The sequence below is a fragment of the Poecilia mexicana genome, unplaced genomic scaffold (genome assembly GCF_051168715.1).
Source record: "Poecilia mexicana isolate PSO_F unplaced genomic scaffold, ASM5116871v1 scaffold_10, whole genome shotgun sequence".
Lineage (NCBI taxonomy): Eukaryota > Metazoa > Chordata > Actinopteri > Cyprinodontiformes > Poeciliidae > Poecilia > Poecilia mexicana.
In genome coordinates this window covers 31,747,745-31,770,972 of record NW_028263379.1, presented here as the reverse complement: position 1 = coordinate 31,770,972, position 23,228 = coordinate 31,747,745, and the positions used below count along the sequence as shown (strand labels likewise).

Genomic DNA, 23,228 nt, shown 5'->3' with positions numbered 1-23,228 from the left:
GTCATCCGCATGTCGGTTCAACCCGCAGAGTCAGAGAGCAGCTGCTGGGGTCAGTGGAGCAGCCTGTGGCACACTGAGGGAGAGCCACCTGGAGCAGCAGGTGGGTGAGCTGAATTTAACAGTAATCAAAGCTGACGTGTTAATAATTAGCTTAGTTTATAATGTTCCAATGTGGTCAGTGACTTCTACATGTGCAGCTATCCAAGATGAGAATACCCGAACATCAGTAACATGTTACTGATGTTTGGACTCGTCTTTGGGCAACTATTCAGTCCACGGTGTCAGAAGATCCCCGCACTGCTCCACTGCTGCTGAAAATGTTCTGTTTTTATTATTTTTATTCTCCATAACAGACTTCTGTCTAAACAGTCCTTTGACAGTGTTTGCCGTGTGTTTCTGTGACATCACAGCGACTTGCTGATTTCAACTCAACATTTTTCATGTGGAACCACTTCAACCCGACCATGATGCTGTCTTCCTCTTGAACTTCAGGCTGGGAAAGCTGGGCATTAATTAAAACAGATACAAGTACAAAAAACATCTGTCACAATAAAATCAATTGACATCAAATTCACACACAGGGACATGGACACATGCAGCAGCGAAGTGTTCCAGCTCCTCTGCTGCATGCTGCTGCTCACAAACATTTCATGCCACATTTCCGGTCACAGGATCTCCCCAATGCCAAAATAGTTGAATGGATGTTGATCCATAAATATTTAATTGGCCTCTTGTCCCTCATCTCACCCTCTGGGAGTGGAGGGGGTAGGAGCCACCAAGTCCTCAGAATCTGAGTAAGTAGACAAGACGAAGAGAACAAGCAAGACTCCATATGTCGAGGGGCAGAGGAAACATAAACAAATGACTTCTACTTGCCAAAAAAAACGAAGGCATGTTTTTTTCTGAATGAGTGGACGCATCGCAACGTGACAGTGACACACCGTCGATGTTCACAGGAGAAATGTTGAGGAAGTCTCCTGAACAGAGAGGAGTTCATGATGCTCATGGTGATTGATGGCTGAGCCACACTGGAGGGAACGGAAGGAAGAAGCGGCATGATTCAAACCATCGCATTAAAATATTGATTCGGTTTCTTAAGAATTTTACATAAAGATGAGTAGCCGAACGTATTTGCCACCCAGAACATTCGAACGATGCCTTTCTGCGGTCTGATCACCAGTGAAGCAGCAGCGCCGACTCTGACTCAACTTGACAAATGAATGATGTTCTCTGCTGTGGGGCGGCTTGTCTGGGGGGCATTGACATTTTCCAATGAAGTCATCATTCACACTCCTATAAATACATCTTTATTGACAGAAAGTCATTAACGTACATGCAGGAGACACGTATGTTCTCGGCTTCAGAGCTTCATTCTGCAAATGTCAGTCTATCATCATTAAGCTGGGAGACAAAGAGAAAGTGATAAGGTCAACTCTGGCAAAGTTGTTCGTTTATCACTGGGCTGATAAAGAGAAGAAGAAAAACAAAAGTTTTTCATTGTTTTTCTTTTACAAATACATATCTGAAGAATCAGTAAACAAATTCAATCCTAGATGATGACTAATCAATGCCAATATATCACATTAAGCTATGTGTTATTATTATTATCTATGATCAGAGGTGGGTAGAACTGGTCACATTTACTTGAGTAACTCTTTCGGGGGGAAAAAAATTTACTTATAGGAGTACGGCACTGTACTTTTTGCTTTTCCTTCAGTGATATTGTGAAGTATTGTTACTCTTACTTGACTGATTTAGCATTCTACAAAATAGATTTCAGAGATGAGATTAGACTCTTAAGATTTCTGCAACATATAAGATGTTTACGTGAATCTGAGCATAATTACTCAGCATTTTCTTATTATTTTGTATTAATAAAAATTTTTTTTTAGGTTTACTTGTTTATGTATCTATATGAAATTAAAAGCCCATTACTGTCCACCACAGTAAGTAATAATTGTTCCTGTTCCCTGGCTAAATTCCTCTGGTTTGCTAAAGTATGTTGACAAAAGGAAGACAAAGTCAAAAGTGATATTTTAATAATTAATTTATTCCAACTGGCAGTGAGGTTAATGTTTATGGTCACCCAGAGACATGACTTACAGATATTGTGAATTGTTGTTTCCAAGGATGTCAAGCACATGGAAATAAAAGAAAAATGAATAAGATGTGGCAACTTGAATGTTGGCACTCATCTAAAAAAGATCAGTGATGTAAAGTTTAAGAAAATTGGTCCCTGCTCATTTCCAGTGTCTTTTCCAATAACTGGCCTGTTGTTCATCGCTTTTCCCAACGGAGTCGTTCCAAGTTCCACGGCTGTAACAAAAGCAAGACTTTCACCAGACGTGGCGCGATATTTCTCCCTGACAGGTTTAATATAACCCAGATTAAATCTCTCCCACACTCATATTCATCCAAGATTGATGATATGAGCAAGTTCTGAAAGTGCCCGAAACAAATTTACCCTTGTTGAAAGCTTTTCTGGGGCCATGATTAAAATGAATGTTGCCTTCACAGTGACTGGCTCTTTTAACTTTTCTCTGTTGTGAGCGCTGCTATATGAAGTGCCAGAGGTGCGGTGAGGAAGAAGTGATAAATAAGAGATGGATCTTGACAGAAGATGCAGATGAGAGGAAGAAGGAGGAAGGCTGAGGATGGGGAAACTGTGTCTGAATTGCAAGTATGCAAGTGTTTTTGACGGATGATTGTTTTGTGGACTTCTTCATCATCTTTTTCTTCCCTCTTTAGGAGTTCGCTGTTACCCCAATTCTCAACAGATGAGGCACAAACAAATGCTTTGTTTGCTTGCTTTCTTCTTTCTATGAGGTTTTTCTACATTTTCATCCTATTTATGAATTTAATACATGAGTTTAACAGATGTTTGCTATGTAATTCTTCTTCTTTGGGTTGTAGAAAAGAAAATACCCAAGTTTACAGTTCTCAATACACAGGCCTAGCAATGTCAATGCCAAAGATAATAAAAGATGTTGCCTATGTTGCACACTAAATAATGAATCAGTGTGATTTGGCAGATTACTTTATTGAAGATGATAGTTTACAGACAGACATGAGAGCAACGAGAGTCTCTGCAAATCAACTAGTCTTACATTGCTGAATTGTTGACTTGCTTCATATGAATAAATATTTTTAACCTGGCTCAATTAACAAATTATTAATAACTTTTGCTCAAAAATCAAATAATTCCACCTTAGTTTACTTATTAGCACACAGCAGCACTATCCTATAAGTCCCAACACTGAGTAAGCTAGCTACCAGCTAGCTGTTACAGCGATGAATCGGTGTTGGCTAGCTTAATAGAAATAAGTATTGACAACCTGACTCAAGTAATAAAATGTTAATAACTTTTTCAAAATACATATTATTTCACCTTAGCTTACTTCTCCTAGTGCACAATTACTATTCTGTAAATCCCAACATTGAGTAAGCTAGTTACCAGCTTACTAGCTACCAGCAAGTTTACTCAGACTGACAAATATGTAACAACTGCACATTCAGGGATAAAAGCCATCTTTCCTTACATTAGCATGGTCTTCTACAATACTTACACAATTACTTTAATCACTAATTTGTATTTTCCTTCAACTACATGTTTAATGCCACCCTTAGTCTTAATCAGAGGTTGATGAATAATTTCTATAACAAAACAGAACAGTCATCAATTTTAATAAAATAAATACAAAGGGTGTAATTATGTCCAAATATCCATTCCGTCATAGCAAGCTTTTACCTCTTACTTAATGACTAGCTCTATGCCACAATTAATTAAATAAAGTTAGCAGTTGTGTTTTCTGTGAATTGTATGTACAGCTCATCTGGTGCCGAACTCCAGCCACGCTGAAGACTTCCTGTGAACTCGCTGCAGACTGGAGGGACAGTGGTGATACTTTCCAGAAACCAAGGCTTACAGGAAACCCCTTCACTTGTCAAACAGAACTTATTTCCTGAGTGTTTAGTCATTTCATGGACAGATTTGTCAAGTTACATATGGAGTGTTATGCAAAAGTCGATACAGCATGAAACTTGAAGTAAACCAATATTTTAGACCACATGTGTCAAACTCAAGGCCCGCGGGCCACATGTGGCCCGCCATGTCATTTTATGTGGCCCCCCAGCGTTTTATAGGTCCATGATTGACTTAAAATAGGTTTTGAGCACGAATTGACGACAAACTACATCTCCCATAATGCATTCCGATTATTACCAGCCAACATTACGGCTTCTCGCCACTAGAGAGCAGCAGAGTCGCCTCAAGCTGCTTATTGATTTTACCAGCGAATAAAACTGAGACTTCGACAAGCTAACATCAAAACGTCCAAGAAAAGAAAAATCGATCTACAAGTAAGACTGTGAATGAAGATGTGTGTGAGTTGGTGTCAGGGCGGCAGGTCGCGCTAGACTTTTTTTGTTATCCGTTATCTTGACCGACAACAAAAAAAAAAAAAAAATTGGCCCTGTACTATTTTTATCCGTGAAATTATAATCATATTAACATCACTATTTAGCCGCATTTTATGCGGTTTAGTTAATATTCACCGTGAATCCAGATCCCATCACAAATTAAGCAGATAAATGCATCTACATTTTTCTCCGTAGTGACAAAAAAACCACTGACTGAGGCCCCAATAACTTTTAATAAATTAAATTAAATTAGCATCACTTCACCCGCTGGGGTCTGAACGCACTTCCTCCTAGTTCAAATCTGCAGAAAAATCTGCGCTAATTCATCAGTCAGTTGGATCTGTCTGATCCAAACAGATCAACTGAACTCTGAGTGTTTTACCCTGCGGGGTCCGGTGTGCGCTTTAAGGATTTTATTATTATTATTTTTTTCGCTTCTCCGAAACGGACAGATGTCACGTCTGCAGCTCCTCCAGAGCGGCTCTCCTGGGTAACGTGAACCCAGAAGGCTCCATTTGTTAAATCCGCTGGATGAGTTACTCCCAGCGGTTTTTAATTCTTCGCAGTGGCGTAACGTAACTGCCTCCGCAGTGGTTGAGCAGCGCACTGCGCATGTTACAATCTAATTAACTTTTGCATCGTCATTTATTTCCTCAAGATAAACTGCCGGCTCCTCAAATGGATTAACACAAAGTTGCATTCTCTTTAGTTTTCTCTGGTCTGTAATAGACTTGAATTTAACGCGCCATTTCAAACAAAGGTTTTGAATGCGCTTCCTAACCAGAAGCTCCAAAGAGTTGTTTAACAATATGAGTTGTTCAATTTATTTTTAACATTGTATTTTCATACATTTTATGCTAGGGGTGCCCAAGTCTAGTTTTCCAGAGCTACCATCTGCAACTTTAGATGTGTTCCTTCTCTAACACACCTGGATCATTTACTCATTATAAGGCTCTACAGAACTGAGTTGCTGCTAATGAGGGAAGTCAACCTTTTGCCTGGGGTGTGTTTTAGCAGGGATGCATCTAAAAGTTGCAGTCTGAAGGACTGCAGCTGGGCACTCCTGATTTGTACCGTCAATGTGGCCCTTTGAGGGTGGCCAATATGCTGAAGTGGCCCTCGGTGAAATTGAGTTTGACACCCCTGTTTTAGACCTTTATTTTTTTTAGGGGGCAGAGTTCAGGTAGAACTTGTAACCTTGAGATATGATGGATTCTGTTTGCATGCAAGTAAAGAGAGAAAAAAAAGACTGAAATGGCCCCTGAAGTCGAAGTTATGACTAGGAAAGTCAGATATCCATCATGACTACAAAATCCAATATGGCTGCTGCTTGTTTAAAAAGTAGTGATTATAATAGTTATAATTCACTCTATAGGTGATTTGTACACCATTAGTCCCTCATATAAAAAAGGTTCGTGTGTTTGTCATACATATTTGGGCATGTTGATATTAAATATCAGCTTTTCAGTCTATTACATTCATGCAATAGAAAGAATAAAAAAAATCTATTTAGCAAAATATTTGGTTCAGTTTCTTAGATATTTGTTTTGATCTCATATTTATTCAAAATTGTAATAATTTAAGCCATTGTAATTGCTAGTTTTGTTTCTTCTTTAGACCTTTGCAGCCCTTTGAGATCTCAAGATAAAAAAGATGTATTATTATTATTATTAGTAGTAGAATAAATGAACAATAAAAACTGATGAAAGCAGCTTTAATACTTTTCTTTAATATCTCACAAAAAATGCAAGCGTGAAGATTTCTGCAATCTTTTCATCTTTGTTTAATAATTGATGACATGTCAAACTTTCCTTAGAGGTTTCTTCAAGCTTTGTAAGATTTATGCAATTTTTTAAACCTGTCAAAGTATCATTTGTACTTCCACATAAAGGGGCCTACGATATGTTTACCATCGCTGCAGGTCATATAAGCAGTTCACCGCAGGACACAGCCAGAATACAGAGCAAAGAGTTATTTTTAATATATGCTAACGTATGACTTTAATTAGTTGTGCGTGTAATGTGAGGACTCGTGAAGCGGCGCCTTGTTCCGTACTCCATTAACACTCTAATTATCTTCTCAGATGGTTTTTAGGATTCTCTGCAGGTTGACTTCACCCAGTGAACAGTGTGAAATCAGTTCAAATAATCTGTGAGAGCTCCATGTTGCAGTGCAACGTTTGTTGACTGGATTTGTTAGCAAACCAACGTGGTTGCTTGTCAGAAGCAACCACGTTGACGTGAGCTGCTCTTCCAATAAAAATGTATGTAAAACGTCATCAATGTTCCACGTATGTCGAAAAAACATAATTTTACAATTTAATAAATTTGTTTATGCGGTGTTGTTAGCCATCATCCTCCAACTGCTTCCTGTCGTCTCCTTCATTGTGGTTTACGCCAGTGGCAACATCCGGATGTTGACTATGTGACTTGTGTGAAGCGCAAAACAATGATGGAGAAGCAGCTATAGATTCGAGGTGTTTCATATCAACAGTCCCTAGTGACTCCAGCAGTAATCATAGGTTTTCTGTCTTTTTATCTCCCTTTTTGTGTGTCTGTAGATGGTTTTGACAAGAAAGTGTAGACTACTTGCCGTCCCTCCTAGTTTCCGTTGCACTCCGAGCCGAGTCTGTTTCCTCCCTTTGTATTTTATCTCACTGTAGAAAACGTCTCCCAGAAGGATATTTACAGATAGAGAAGAAGGCGCGACACGAGATGAAGTTAACATTACCGTGGGATCTAAATCATGAATTCAAAGAGCTTTCAGCACGGCGAGCAGACAGTTTACTCTCAGCCATTATGTGAAGAAATGGTAAATCTGCTGAGCTTTGGCCTCAGTGAATAGTGTAGTCATTCTCCGACATTTTCAAAGAGTCAATCCCAACACCTCATTGCTGCCAATATGCCAACTGGAGTGGAATGGTGGGAGAAATGACTTCATAAACGTCACTTTCTTTTCTTTTCTTTTTTTTTTTTTTTTTTTGAAAAACATAAATAAGAAACTCAATTATAACAACATCCAACTGAAACAGCTGACAAACGTTACATTTAGTCAAATGTCATCATTAAAATCATCAAGAATATCCATCAGTAAGTGTATGGATCTATGTTTCACCTGTTTTTTACTCAAAGGCAGCTCTAGTAAAGTCAGGGTTGTAGCCTTGAGTTAAAGGAAATCAGTGTTTCTGCAGTTTTTCTGGTTTTTAAAAGTTTGTTCCAGATTTGTGTAGATTCGGTGTCAATCTCAGTTTCAATTTGGGCCAAAATCTGAATGTTCTTAAAGGGCCGGTTGTGCCAAAATGCATTGATAAAACCATTAAACTGTTAACAATATTAATGAACAGCTGTCCTTACAGGATTTTGTGATTGTTTTTGTGGTTTTTGTAATCAAAACACATATATTATGATGCCAATTAAGAAACATATGTTAGCAATTTTGTGATATTTGTCCTAATGTTTGATGTCAAATGTGGCTTTTCATTAATCGCCGTATTGATCACGGACTATAACTTCACATCGAGTAAGGCTGAGGCAGCAGTCAGTTAAACCCAATGTTTTTGATCAATTTTGAGAAAAAATTATTGGAAAAATGGAAGAAATGTCGGAATTTGTTAATTTTGTGTAAATTTTAAGGATTTGTGAAAACCTGGAGGGACTTATTGATGTAACTTGGAGTCAACAGGGCCACATAAAAAGCCCCAAGCCGAGTTTGGCTTGGGGCTTTTTATGACTGATCTATACCACATGTCGAGTTTGACATGTGGTATAGATCAGTCAAACAGTTGCATATAAGATTTCTGTTCTTTAATTCCCTTTTTTAAACTATTTATTTAATTCTCTTTTTTGATAACGATGGTTCAATTTCTGTTTACGACTAGTGGCCTTTCTGGTTTCTGGTGGGTAGTTTGTTTGATAAGGTCGCCACTGTAACACAGAACAGCAGTGCGTACCGCGACAGACTTGATCCGAATGATTTGGTCCATTTTTTTCTTCCCATTTTTTTGGTGGAGCTGGAGCAATTTCCATGTAACGTGAAGGCATTTCAAAAACTTTCTTTACTATATCCATAATGAAACTTCAAGCACACTGTTCTTTCCAGTGACTCAGTTTTATTAAAGAGAAACGCCTCACACATTCAACATTCACCACAATAAATCTGAAATCTGTGGTTATGCTGTGAAAAGTTGAATTATTGTAAAAGTCACGCTGCATAAAAACTGCAGCTCCCATTGCTTTGAGCTGCTGTGTGTCAGTTTAAAGCCACGGTGTATGAATACATTAATAGGACCTGCATGGAAAGCTTGTACATTAGGTTTATGTCATTTTCCCAGTTAAACAAAAAGTTTGTATAACCTCCAAGGTGCTGAGTGGGTTCTGTAATCCTCAAAGCCATTACAATACTACTTAAACCCCTAAAGCGTGGAGGGAAATCAGTGGGTGAAACAAAAGATTAATTTTCAGGGTTGTTTTTTTTTCCTTTTTTTTTTTATTTTTTTGGAATAAAGTTGCATTATTTTGATGCACTGTTGAAAACAAGGTGGCTGCTTCCTGCCTGGCTAAGCAGCTGAGTGACTGATTAAGTGACCCGGTGCCGAGTTAAAGCCCAGAAATCCTGCTGCTATGAGTGACGTGTTGACAGCGTTGTAAATGAAATCCAGCATTTTTCCACCTGCATCACCTGGGTGATGTGTCACAATGTTTCTTTTTTTAATGAGATCTGCATTTAGAGAGAGAAATATTACAGATCTTCTAATGTTGCTTTTTTGTTGTCCATATCAAATATTTAAAATCATCAAACACAAACTTTTTGTGACTATGTTCAGTTTATCTGCTCAGTAATAAACTAAAAAAATTGACCATCTTATTGCAATCAGCAAAAAGAGAAAGTGGATCAGTAAATGGATCATTAGCTGTACAACAGATCTGCGCTAATCGATATAGCGCTGAAGAAATACTTTGGAATATTTTATTCTTAAAATGTACATCAACATATAAGATGACTTATTTTCCAAGACAATGTTATGATTATCTTTCTGCATAATTGTTATAATTTAGATAAAAGATTATAAGTAGAAAATTGTGTGTTGGACTCACAGGACTGTTAGCCAACAGCTATTGCCAAATGCGCCCTCTGGTGGACTCATCACAGACAAAGAAGCCTGCTAGTTTTATAACAATCACATCTTTTATGAGATAAAGGATATTATTGGACTATGCAAAACTATATACCATGTGTTATGGTTTCCCATCATCTCTGACCAATTTTGTTATCACTGCAGAAGAAAAACATACCGTTCCTTATCATAATGCTGCAACCACCATGTTAAACCAAGGAGATGATGTGTTCACTTTAATGTGCAGGGTGTAGTTTCTGTTTCAAACACAAAGACTAAAGCACCTTCTTCTTCTTCTTCTTCTTCTTCTTCTTCCATTTGCTTACGACAAACTTTACGCTTACCTTGGAAAAATGAAAATGAAAACATTGTAGAATATTTATATCTCCTAACCCTTCGTAACCTTTCACCTCAAACCTGGCAGAAAATCCTCTATATATTTTATTCATCAGTGATATTCCTCCCTGCTCCAGAAAGCAGCCCAGTATGACCTGGTTGTGTTATTACCTTAGCAACAAGCTGTCTCAGATCAAGCTTTGTATTCTGATGTGTGTGTGTGTGTGTGTGTGTGTGTGTGTGTGCGCGTGCGCGTGTGTGTATGTGTGTAGAGGACAGAGAAAACCTTGAACTGCTTTACTTCCAGAAGATCCCGCTCCATGTGCATGTATTTCAGTAGCGCATATGCGTGTGTGTGCGCATGTGTGTATGAATATAGATTTTGGCTCCAGAACGCAGCTCCCACATTCCTTGTGACCTGTATTTGCTTCACACAACAAATATCGGATTACACTTCCACGTGCCTGTTGCAGTACAAAAGGCTCAATAAGCGCTGCTCCTCCAGGCTTACTGTAATTGTTTCAGTTATGGTTAATTAGCTTCTGTACTCAGAGGATTCAATCTCATATCGATATAGGGAGAGGGGAAAAAAAAAAAACAAGTGTGCTGACCCACAGGTGCCTTTAAATTAAAGAAGCATACACTTAAAGAAATAATGAGCTGACATGAAGCCTGCTTGTATTTATCACTTATTAATAAATGGAATAATAGTTTTAATTACCGTATTTTCCGCAGTATAAGACGCCCCTAAAAACCTTCAATTTCCTCAAAAGCCGACATAATCCGGTGCGCCTTATATATGGACCAATATTGAGCCACAACAGGTCCAGCAACGGACCTTACCACAGGGGCCGCGTTTCATTGGCTAATGCCCATTTTAGGTCACAGTGCAGCTACCACGTGCGTGACCGTCTCACAAACACAAGCTACAGTAGTAAACATATGCTAATGTACATTGTGGACCATCAAAACCATGAATGCCGACTTACCCAGCCTTGCAAGAACAATAGGCATCAGTGATCTTGTCCACAGCTATATTTATGCTGAGGGTGTGAGGATCTGCTGTTTTCCTCATCTATCGGTAGCTTTTAGCTGTGACGCGCACAATGTTGGAGGCATCCAGTGGCTCAAACACCTTGATGTCGTCCAAAAAAGATGACATGAACTTGTTGGTTCCCCTGTCCATTGTCGTGGCTGATATGTTGTGAAAATCCGGCAGAAATGCTACGCTAATTAACTCAGATCGAAATGAAAGACGTCATGTTTACACAGACATGCAGTAGGCTGCTTACGTAGTTGGTCCACTACGGTAAGCAGCCGCCAACTTCTTTTTCCCCGTAGAAGAAGTAGTGCGCGGTGCATGCTGGGATAGTTGTCAGAACACTGGTTTGTTAATAAAGTTTGATAATACATTTAAAGGGGGGGAGGGGCAGGGGAAGAGAGACAGAGACTGCAGCGGCAGCGTGTCGGTTGGTCTGTGTTACCCAGAAAGCAGTTGGGCATAATATCGCAACACCAACACCGTGAGTGAAACAACGGCTGGGCCAGCCTACTATATAAAGTACTCGGGGACCATTTCTTTATTAATGTGGATGTGTAATAATAGAGTATGAAGCGTCTATTCTATGCGCCTTATAATGCGGTGTGCCTAATGTATGAAAAAAGTCCTAAAATAGGCCATTCATTGAAGGTGCGCCTTATAATCCGGTGCGCCTTATAGTGCGGAAAATACGGTACTTCAGAAAATAACATGTTCACTGTGAAGACTGGCACCTTCTGTAACCACAGCTCGTATTATTGTTTGGCTGATTTACCAATGAACAGAAAATGCTTATATCAGAAATCTGTCCTTCAGGATGACAGTTTGATCGTCACAGTGAAAATATTTTTTTTTCAGTTTAATATGCATAGATAGCTATAGCTTCTGTCAGATTGTCTCAGGACAGCCGTGGCTACAGTTCCTGTCTAATGGCAGGACTCATTTTTTATTTAGCGCTTCTGCTACATTTGAAAATGCTTAGCGTGCTTAGCTTCCCCTAAGTTCATTTTTCCAAATGAATTCTTAAGCGTGAATTTACTTAAGTGTGGCTACAATGTCATAGCGAACCACCATCAGCATGTCAGTGGAGCCGTGGCTACAATTTAACGCTAACAGCAGAACTCATTTTTTCCATTTTTAACTTTCAAAACGTTTAGCGAGCTTAGCCTCCCCTAAAGAAAGCTACCCTGGTAAGCTATCACCATGATGGCAGCACATCACCATCATCATGTGAAAGGCAGTTGTGGCTACAATTTAATGCTAACAGCAGAGCTCATTTTTTGTTTTGCACTTTTGCTAACTTTGATAATGTTTAGCTTCCATAAAATAATTTTTCAAGCACTAACCTACTTGGTTGTTTTGTAAATTTCAGTGGAAAAACATTCAATCTCACTCGCCAATAATCATTCTGATGATGTTCCAATACATTTACGTATCAGCTACCATTCATGGTGGCCAGTAACACAAACAAAAACCAGTAGTGGGTACAATCTGCTAATGCGCTAATAGCTGAGCAAGAAATATGTGACAGTTTCGATGCTGTCATATCTTTGCATGGCAGTAGCTCATCATCAGACTGGACAAACCTCCATAAATGTGAGGATTTGGGTTTTCACTGTGTTTATTTTGGCTTCTGTTCCCTGTGACTCTCTGTGTTGTCCTGCCAGCCCGATTGTTCCCAGGTGTGTCTCGTTCCCTTGATATTTAAGTCCACCTGTTGTCTCTGTCTCTTGTCGGCTCCTCGACGTCAGTCGTCACAGTAGAACTGGTTAAGTCCTGTGTCGGCGTCAGCTCTTGTTTTTCAGTCCTCTATCAGTTGCTACCGGTAATTAGCTGTGTGCTATTCTCTCTGCCGTGCTGAAATCATCATCTTCATCATCTGGGTTTCAGCGTTCATCCTCACCACCACAAACCATACCAATCATGACAATAAACTTAAGGTTTAATCAGTGGTGCACAGAGAACCTGACCAAGTTTTACTCAATATGTGGTCGAGAGGAGTGAGTTGGCTGAAGATGTTGTAGCTGAAGTAACATCAACGCTTTTCAAAAAATATTTATCAGACACAAACAGCTCTGGTAAAGGTAGTGCTGACAGAACCATCTGTAATATGAGAATACAGGAGGAACACTGGTGGTTTGATCTGTTAAATAGATCAGCGATAGAAGAGCTCTGATAGAAAAGGTTAGATATCACTTTTGTGTTTAACATTTTAATGCAACACTATGCAGAGTGCATAAGTGCCCTGAATACTCCACCAGCTCTTTGGCTGAATAGGAAAACAACTTTTTGAGACACTCCAGTATGAAAAAAAACATGTTTAAAATCTAAATTATTGTATTTGCTTCTAAATATTTTTTGTAAACATAAATTCCAATGTTGTCTATGAAAATTAAGGACAAAGAGGGAAAGAACCTCAGCTCAATTTTAACCAAACCAACACAAGAAAAAGAAATCCTAAAAAAAAAAATACAAAAATGAAACATCTGATTAGAACGATGGTATCTTTTTACAATCTGAAAATTGTAAAAAGAAAAGCAAAGTAATTGAAGAAATAATATGAAGGATAACCAAAAGCATCAGCCCTTTATTAAGCAGCTAACAGACATATTTTTAATTATAGGCCCGTTTCTTTGCTACTGCAGCTCTTCAATATTACTAGAGTATTTGAAGGAAAAAAAACAAAAAACAAATCTGATTTCTTTATGTACCTAGAACTCTTGTAAGGCCACACAATCTCCACTGCAGTGACTTCCAAATGCACCTCGGAGACTATTTTTCACAAACGAATAAAGAAGCCCTTCTTCTCTTCAGTCTTTTTGTGCATTCTCGTGGGATTTACACAAATGTTCAGCAGCCATGGAAGAAGCTCTTCTAAAACGCTGCCAAATCTCCTTTGAGGAGTGAAACATGTAGCCTTTGAGAAGGGGAATAATTCCAATGTGGAAACAGTTACAGAGAAAACATCCCAGTAACAGCAAGAAAATAGGATTCAAAGCAAAAGCAACTGTCCAGCCAGATCAAATCCCAGTAAAGTACAATGAGTTTTGTGACTGTAAGGTAACGAAAACGTGGAAAGTATAGGTGTGCTGATTGAGTGGCCACTGATCATAGTCGGCCAGTTTCCGTGAAAAAGTGTAAGATCAGTGATCACAGTCTCTTGCTGCTGATCACCAGAACCGATCACCTGCATGTCACTTTGCAGCCTGCCTGTACAGCTAATCTAATCTTTTCTTCACACTGCGTAAGCGCGCCACAACAAATCCTATGTAGTATGGAACTTCACCGCTCTGAGAGTGAATGGGGAAGTTTGTGTGTTGAGATGCAGAAAAACCTCGGGGGTGAAGCAGGTCAAAATGCATCAACACAACCAATCTAATATGATATTTAAAAAACAAACACTTGACAGAGTTTGGTTACATCAAGGCTCACTGCAGGAAAAAAAAAAAAAGACATACAAGGCAGCCAGATAGCAGGTGAAGCAACTACCAACATTCACCTGGAAGAGCATCATTGTCAGAAAGCAGATAACTTGAAAAATAATTCAAGTCTTGGAGCCGGAGGTGTAAGACGCTGGCTCTGCTCTCACTGTTGGACCGCCGCTACGAGCTACTGGTAGTAATGTTTTACATACGCAGTGCCGTTTCTGTTCCACGGCAGTGAACTCTTCACACTAAACATCTGCAGCATGAAATTTAAACAAAAAATATTTTACATATGTATTAATACTTTCGCTATGTTTTCACATAAAACAGAAAATCTCAAAGAAAAAAAAACAATCTGTGTTCTGCAGAATTACTCTGCTCTGTCAGAAACAGCCAATCAGAACCAGGATTAGTCAGCTAGTCATTCTCTCAGGGAGTTTTGATTCAGTAACTTTTGATGCAGCCTGCATTTGACTTTGAATGTTTCCTCTTTTTCTTGACATTATTTGATATACGTAGGTGGTGTTGTGAGATATATTTGACTCATGTATAATTTATGGTAGTTAGAGCATTACTGTTAAATATTATTTTACTGATTTCAGGTTTTTCAGTTGTCCTTTAGAATGAATAGCTGTGGTATTGTGCCTGCAAGTATTTTGCATGTTTATGTCTAAATTAGGTGAATTTATTACCAGATCGTTTTTATGCAAGGTCACATTGTAGCAATTATAACCTAATGCGAAAAATTGACAGCCAATCCAGGTGATCGGCAGTGATCGGCCCGCATGGATGATCGGAATCGGCAGCAAAAATCCTTATTGGAGCATCCCTAGTGGAAAGGTTAAAGTCCTTGTATATTTTAAGCTGTAGTTTATTTTAACCTTCTCAATAATTCATTGTTCAATCTAAGTGACTTTAAAAGCTTTCAAATTTTTAACTCAGAGGTCTGACACTTATGCTGTTCAGTCACTTCAAAGGTAGTGAATATTTATTCAACCACTTGTTTTATGTTTCTACAAAATTATTTGTTTCAATTTAGTAAAAATGTTGATTGTGTCAAAAAAAGCAATAGAAAGAATACATAAAATATTCAGGGGGGTGAATACTTAGGCACCGTAAGTAGCACTCCACAGAGACCAAATGCCTCATCCCCAACTCTCTCAGTGGAGCCGAGTGAGATGATCACCTAAATGTGGGTGAAGGTTCTGGCAGAAATCCATAATGACTACCACTGAAAATTTAAACTTGACTTGATAAACTAGCTTAATTAAAAAAAATTCTGTTCCGTCCAGAAAATGTTCACTTCCTGAGCACACAGAGAAAGACAAATCAGCTCTCTATACATATCTTTGTCTTGTTGAAATCCAAAATGCAGTTTGTTTCACTTTATCTTTCCCTTCGGTCTTTCAAAGCATTAGGTTTACAGCAACAACAACATTTTATAGTGCCTACGGAACCTAAGATGGTGGCATTTATTCAGCTTCCCAAATCTCCAAAGTACCTTTGTGACAATTTTGACGGTTTATTTTTTTAAAGGAGTGTCATGCAGTTATCCCTTCTGACAATTAGGATTTACAAAGTTAGTGTACCCTCGTATGTCTGCATAATCTGTCATACAAGGAACATACTTAAATCCCAATGACAAAAAATATATTTTTTCTTTACACACAAAAAAGATCATCCACATAATAGTTTTTCAGTCTTGTATTCTCATAATGTTCATGAATACAGACAAATTTCCAAAAGAAACATAAATGTATTTCTTTCCAAGAGTTTACAGGTCAGGCACAGGTTGCCATACAAAGCTTGCCCCACATCAAGAGCTAGCAAGAGAGACACATTTTTAATTTTATTTATTGTTTTGCTATTTTTTGCCATAAAAAAAATAAGAATTACACATATTCATCTTAATGTTAGAACCTTCACACAATATTGGAGACCATAATCTAATTTTGTGCATAGGAATATGGGCAATATGCTGTTTTGTCTTTTTGCGCTGTAATCTGTTAGCAAACAGTTAGCAGATGGCTGGAAATATACAATTGTTGGTAAAATATTAAAACAAAACATTATATAAACCTATTGCACTGTGTTCTTGATAATCAAATCTGTTAATACTGATATTCCACAAAACAGGATTTCACAAGGAATACACTTTATAATAGATTTATTCTTAATTTTTATTCCCTTCGATATAGAATGGGAGGCTACAATTAGAGGTATGTGTCGGTTATTAAATCTGTAAATCTGACATAATATGAAATACAGCAGCAGTAAAAAGGGAATATAAACTGGAACAACAACTAAAAATGCTGCTGTCGATATGTTGACTTGCCAAAGGGTAAACACCAGGCATTAGGATTGGCAATGCACCACAAAATGCCAACAGCTTTTTGTCTTTTCCCTCATTAAATCCACACTGCAGAGTGATCCCATGTCAGCTTCTGCCAAACACAAATACTGATAACACGCTTTTCTATCTTAAGCAGAACTTTACATCAACTTCCATTCATTTAATTTTTATTAACCTAACCCTATCTCTTACTCTGAACCTAAACATTGCTAATCCATGATTAGCCCTAATCCTGACCTAAATGTAATTCACACCTTAGTCCTAAATCTAACCCATAACCCTACAAATAGGACTTCTTACAGGGTGGGGGTCCTCATAACATAGTGTTTACTGATACACATAGACACACACTTATACATATTACAAAAGTATAAACAACAGTCAAGACTCACAAATCAACAATTGGGCAGATCTTTACAAGACCCAGCAGATACCTCACGCAACTGTTTGGAAATGAACCTTTAACATTTGTATTTTACATTTTTCAAATTTATAAACCAACTTTTTGGAAAAGAAAGACATGATCTTACTGACATGTATAGACAAGAACTTTGTGGGGAATGCAGGTATTGGTCCCGATACCTCCTGCATGTGTAGCGAGCGCTTTAGCATTTCAGATAATTCCTCACGTTCATCTATGAAAGAAGACCAGATTCTCTCAGGATTTCTGGAATGTTCCACATTGATTTCTGTGCAAAAGCCTGACTGTCTCTCTTTGACTCAGCAGTCCACAGGGACGAGGTGGCCGAGTGGTTAAGGCGATGGACTGCTAATCCATTGTGCTCTGCACGCGTGGGTTCGAATCCCATCCTCGTCGCATTCCTCTTGGTGGAACAAGCGTGATCTTAAACTATAATGTCTAGAATCTGGCTAGATGTTCTTTTAGACTTAGCAATGTTATTTGTGTGGATGCTAAATTTCTTCTCTGAATTTTAGAACAATGCCATCAACTCCTGTCACTAATGGATAAAGTCAAGGTACAAAACATCCAAAACTACCTTTTCACCTCTTTGTCACTGGGCCATGTCTGTAACCTGCTCTCGTTGCTTGAGGCCTTAGAACAGATGGAATTACAAGGTAAAAGTATCTGCTTTGATAACTCCAACAGAGCTTTGTTTGAGAAAGCAGCTTATCGAGAAGCGATTACCATCTTCAATGTCAAACCGAGCCTTTGTGTCCTCCCTGCAGCTGACTTACTCCTGTAAGTGTGTCCAATGTTTTTCACCAAACATATTCTCCTATCAAGGCCTTCCCAGGAGATCCCTGGTCGTGATGTTGTGTCAGCTGGGTGAATTATAGGCAATTTGTTGCATAATCAACCCACACATTCATCATAGAGGCCGCTCCCCATGGCAACGCCGTTAAATAAATTAGCCCCGTACTCCACTGCGCCTCAGTCATGATGCTTTTGCTCTTTAACTTCAACAAGTGACGCTCTCTTTTTCTCTGTCCGTCCCACTCTTTGTCTTTATTTGTCCCTTGGCTCTTTTCACAGTTTTCTCTTCTCCAACCTCTCACTTCATCCTCTCTTGTCTTTTTATTCCAGCTTGCTCCTTCCTGTCTGTCCTGTATCTATCTGTCTAGACGTCCTCCCACCTTGCCACTTCACTGTCTGCCTCTTCTTCACTTTCACCCTCTCTGTTTCTGCCGTCTCTCCTGTTTTTTCACACCATCTCCCAGCCTCTCCTGCCCTCTGGAGTCCCCAGACAGCAGGCAGGCAGGCAGACATACTGGGAGTTGGCAGCGGCGTCTAATGGAGACATATTAAAGCAATGCTGCTGACACTCTAAAGACATTATTTCAAGCTCCAGAGAGCAACTGAGTTCACTGATGGCTTTGAATAACTGCTTACTCTCCTGCAGATTTTAATACCATGATGATGTTTGCTTGCAGGGTGATGTCATATTAGTTTACTTCTCCTTTGCCTATTGACTTAAAATTACCATAGCATTGTAGAACAGCCTACAAGGAGTCTTTAAGGCTGTTGTCAATGTCACACACTGCAGACAAGATGTTAAATGTTAACTTGGTTGCTTTCATTCTTGAAATGAGTTTACATAAACCACTGGACATTTTTATTTTCATTTAAGATTATTTTTATTAGCCTGACTCTTTGGTTAACAATTTCCAATTCTCACATTTAGTTACCTCTTTTTGGTTGGTTAATATACAGATTAATTTGGTTTTATTTTGAGTTAACAGTTAACTTGGAGCTGTTGCTGGAATGTCAGAGTCCCAGTTGCTTTTGTTCTCTTTACATGGCGTAACTTTTTAAGTGGGTTATTGTAGTTATTTATAAGAGGAGGGGAAATTTGTCAATCAGTATTTGTTTAGTTTTTCTTCTATTCTGCACAGAATGTTCTGTTCCAGTATCATTTGTTTTATTTGTTAGTACTGTTCTGAGCAATATTTGTTTTTCAGTTAAGTTTTTGTTTTTGTCATTTACCTGTTGTGTGTCAGCAGTGATCTGACCAGCTACGATGTAACTTTCCCTCATCTCTTGTTTGCTTGGTCAGTTTGTACTTGAGGTTCTTGTGTTATTACCCGAGTTGAAGTCTGTTTGGTTGACTTCTGTTTTGTTCGATGGCGTACTAGAGGCCATGGTAGATAAAGAAAATATAGCAAATTCCTGCAAAAAAAAAAAAATCAGAATTTTTCTTGGAAAAAGCAGACATTTCTGAGTTTGAGAAGTTGCAAATTTGCTAGAAAAAAACTAAAAAAAGTTAATCAATCTCAAAATTTCTCAATGTTTTTTTTTTCTAGAAAATTTCTGAAATCTCAAAAGTTGATTTTTTGTTTTTTCAGTGCCATTGTTGACTTTTTTCTGTCAACAATGGCACTGGTACTCTGTCATAGTTTTAGGCCCAACATGGCATTTTTTTAAAACACTTTTTGACATTTCTGTAAATAAATCAAGAATAATTTTTGGAAACATCTAATGTCACTCTTACTGGTCTGTGAAAATCCCTGATACCATCTCATACCTCTTGCATAACTCACCTTCTAAATTGTTAAAAGTAGATCATTAAAATTAATCTGCAGAAAATTCTTTGAAACATTTTAAGAGACACACACACACACTCACACACACAGGCAGAACAAATGCTATAACTGGAGGCAGACTATAATTTTAAAACAGCGCAGATAATCTACGTTGTTGTTCACAACTTCTTCCATTCACTGATTAGCCCAGTGAAAAAATCGACCAGAGACAATCTCAGTCAAAGGGAGAAAGCCCAGACTGTGCTGGAAATCGGAAAAAAAAAAAAAAAAAATTAGAATGGAATTGTACAGGAAGGCAATGACAGATTAGGTGAAACTCAGGATTGGAGGCTTATTGCTTATAGTACAACTCAGTTGGGTCATTTTGGCATATGTTAAATATCAAAGACTGTAAGACCCTGTTTGTATTGATTGATCAAGCCAAATCACCAAACATTAAATGATAGACAAACATATTAGGCACAGAGCTACATCAAAATCATATTAACTGTGAGTTGTGGAATGGTGGAAGCAGACTGTAACCACTCACCTCCCCCAAAATGGAGAACAAACTCTTACTGTTCAAAGGAACAATGCTGACCACAGCATTGGCTGTCATGTTCATTTTAACATGTTTGCAGTATATGTATAATGACACAACTGCTTTTCTCAGCAAGGGAGTTATTTGCATGTGAGCCAGCAAGTACAGCAACGTCTGCCCGCTTTCTCTGCTCGAGTAGCGTCAACGATAGATGGGTCTTGGATGAAACTCATGAGATTGCATTAAAGAAAGTGATGAGAAAGGAAGTGACAGAAAAGGGAGAGGGGGGAAGAGAGTCACAAGTCCCCCTAATGGAGCAGGTTTTTGCTGTGCTTTTCCCCTTGATTACACTAATGACCAAATTGAGGCAGTTTAGAGCCACCACGTATCTCTCCACTTTTCTTCCCCTTCATCCTTTCGATCTCCCTCCTCCCCCTCTTCTTAGCTCCTCTCACTTCAGTCCACCTTGTTCCCTCTGTTCCCTGTAGAAAGATGCATCTACCTGTGTGCTGTGTGTCTCCCAGCATGCTGCCAGCACATAGCGGTGGGAAAGGGCAGGATGCAGAGGAGAAGTCCTCCACAAAGGCATACGCAGTCGGGAGGCACAATGAAGCTTCCTAAGGCAACATTTCCCAGAGCACAACTTGTGCAGTTGAAGAGATGACTTATATTTTTTCTCAAATCTGAATAAGTAGGTAAAAAAAAAAAAACTATAAAAAGGAAGCAAAAAAAAAAATCAATAGTTCAACATAGAGAAAAGCAGCGCCCTGCTTTCACCATTCTTTAAGTGGTAAAAATCAGCCTCTTGTTCTATACTTTGCTTCCTACAGAGTCTGGACTCTTGGATATTGACAAACAATTGCTTCCTGATGGAGCGGACGCTGTGGAAGTTTTAAATGGTACCCAATTGCTAACGTTTGCCTACGCTAGCTTGACCATGAAAAAAGCTATGAAAATTGCATATGCTGTGAGAGAGAGAAATGCTGAGCTGAACAACATCTTTGCCAGCAATAAAATGTCTTAAATATTCCTCGTGCTCCGACGTTCATTACTTAATATTTTGAAGTGTGACCAACACGGACAGAAGCACTTCGTTCATTTCCTCTACTGGCATTGCCAAGCCACACGCAGACAAAAGATCTAAAAAATTTGGAAAATCGACGTTGTTAGTCAAAACCTCTCCTTTTTGCTGGCGGTTCTTATAAAGTGATCAACTTCATTCTATAAGATCACCTTCAGGACGAAGTTCTACCAGAGAAATCAAGGTTAATGAGAGAAATCCCAAACAGAACACTGAAGCGAGATGAGAATCTTGTAGGAAGGCAGTGACCAGGTTGAGACAAAGCCTGAATCTGTTGATGCTAGTTGCAAACCATACCTTATCACCCACTGTAATATTATAAAACATCCCTAAAACAAATGCAGTGTGATGAAACCCATACAGGTTGAGCAGTTAAGGTGTCATGAACTTCATGACCAAAAGGCTCAACTGCTTTAGTTTTATTTTACTGTTAATCATGACAGATTTTACATAGAACTGGTGTTACAAACAAAGGCTACGAATGAACAAACATGATACCAATTACCAGGATGATGAAGTCCCCAATATAACTGGAAAAAGAGAAAGATGAAGTGATAGGATGAAAACTGACTGCTTTCACATAAAACCAGAAATTCTTACACAAGCTGTTTGTTTCAGTCAAAAAAAATAAATAAATCAACATAAACGGGATTCAAGACTATATTCTTTGTTTGTTTGAGGGTTGTTGGGTCAGAAGCTAATGTTCCAATTGATTAAACCTTCAGAGAGGCCCTTGAGGGCCCCGACGGTTTGCCGCTGGCTAATACAGCCATGTAACCCGCAGACAGGAACCTTTTCAGCTGACTTGATTTAAATTGCTCAAATTGCCTAAAAGTGGAAGTCAAACATAAATAACTTTTAGTTCTCCACTGCTTTGAAGATTTCTTCAGTGTTCTTCGCACTCAGAGCTCCACTGACCTTTCACCTTTTCATCCCAGTGTTGCACAAAAAGATGATGTTTATATTATCTGTAATCAACCAACGCTTTGATTTTTTTATCATTACCTGATTTTTGCTTATGAGCCATCTGGCCAAATATATGATTGATATAACAGAGTGCCAATGCCTGACACCTGAAATACAGTAATCTCCCAAATTATTGGGCACAAACAGACCTTTGGAGTTGTAATAAATCACCCGCTAATATTTTGAAGATGACAGTAATTCAATATTTTTAATGTGCAGCTCTATATTTATGTATTTAATAGCAGCCTGAGCTGTCACTCTTTGCCAGATTGTAGTACTGTTATGGTTTTCAGTCATTTCATATATCTGACCAATCCCAAGTAAGTCTACTGAGGTCACTGTGTGTCTTCTGTTTTCCATCCATCTATTCGTTCACATCATTTTCCTTGCAGGGTCACAGAAAGGCAGGTGTTGCTGCCTATCTGCAGAGGTTAATGGAGAAAGTCAGTGTACACCATCAGAGGCCTGTTGAGAGCCTAGACAGTCTCACCAAAAGACAATCTAGTATTACAAACCAACCAAACTTGCATATATTTGAACTGCTGATGGAAGCCAGACTACCTGGACAGAACAGGGAGACCATGAGCTAGATGACTCCAGGATGGAATTCAAATTGTTTCTTGGTGCAAGTCAACCTGTAGTGCATGTCTTCCCCCCACACCCACCAAGATAACCTAGTAAGTGATGTCTTTAGTTACCTTCACACCATATGTCTCCCTCAATTCCTCTTTGAGCTCTTTTGGTTCATCTCCGTCTAACTATCTTAAGTCAGTTTTTCCTCACCAAAGAAATTCCCACCCCTGTGTCCTCTATTGTTCTCTGGCTGTTATTGTGTTCCTCATTACTTGTAAACAGCCAGAACCATTTTTAAATGATGATAGCACTGCAGATTTAGATTGACTGAAAACCAAAATTTATTCCCTTTTCAGCTGGTGGAAATATACATGTGAATAGAAATGGAGTAGTGTCGGAT

The 23,228-nt window shown here is 38.7% G+C and overlaps 1 non-coding gene across 1 annotated transcript; it reads left to right on the top strand.

Annotated features, from left to right (window-relative positions):
- The first annotated feature begins 17,420 nt into the window (after window positions 1–17,420).
- trnas-gcu (transfer RNA serine (anticodon GCU)) lies at window positions 17,421–17,502 on the top strand. The gene has a single exon. It is a non-coding gene; the product is annotated as a tRNA-Ser (tRNA).
- The last annotated feature ends 5,726 nt before the right edge of the window (window positions 17,503–23,228 follow it).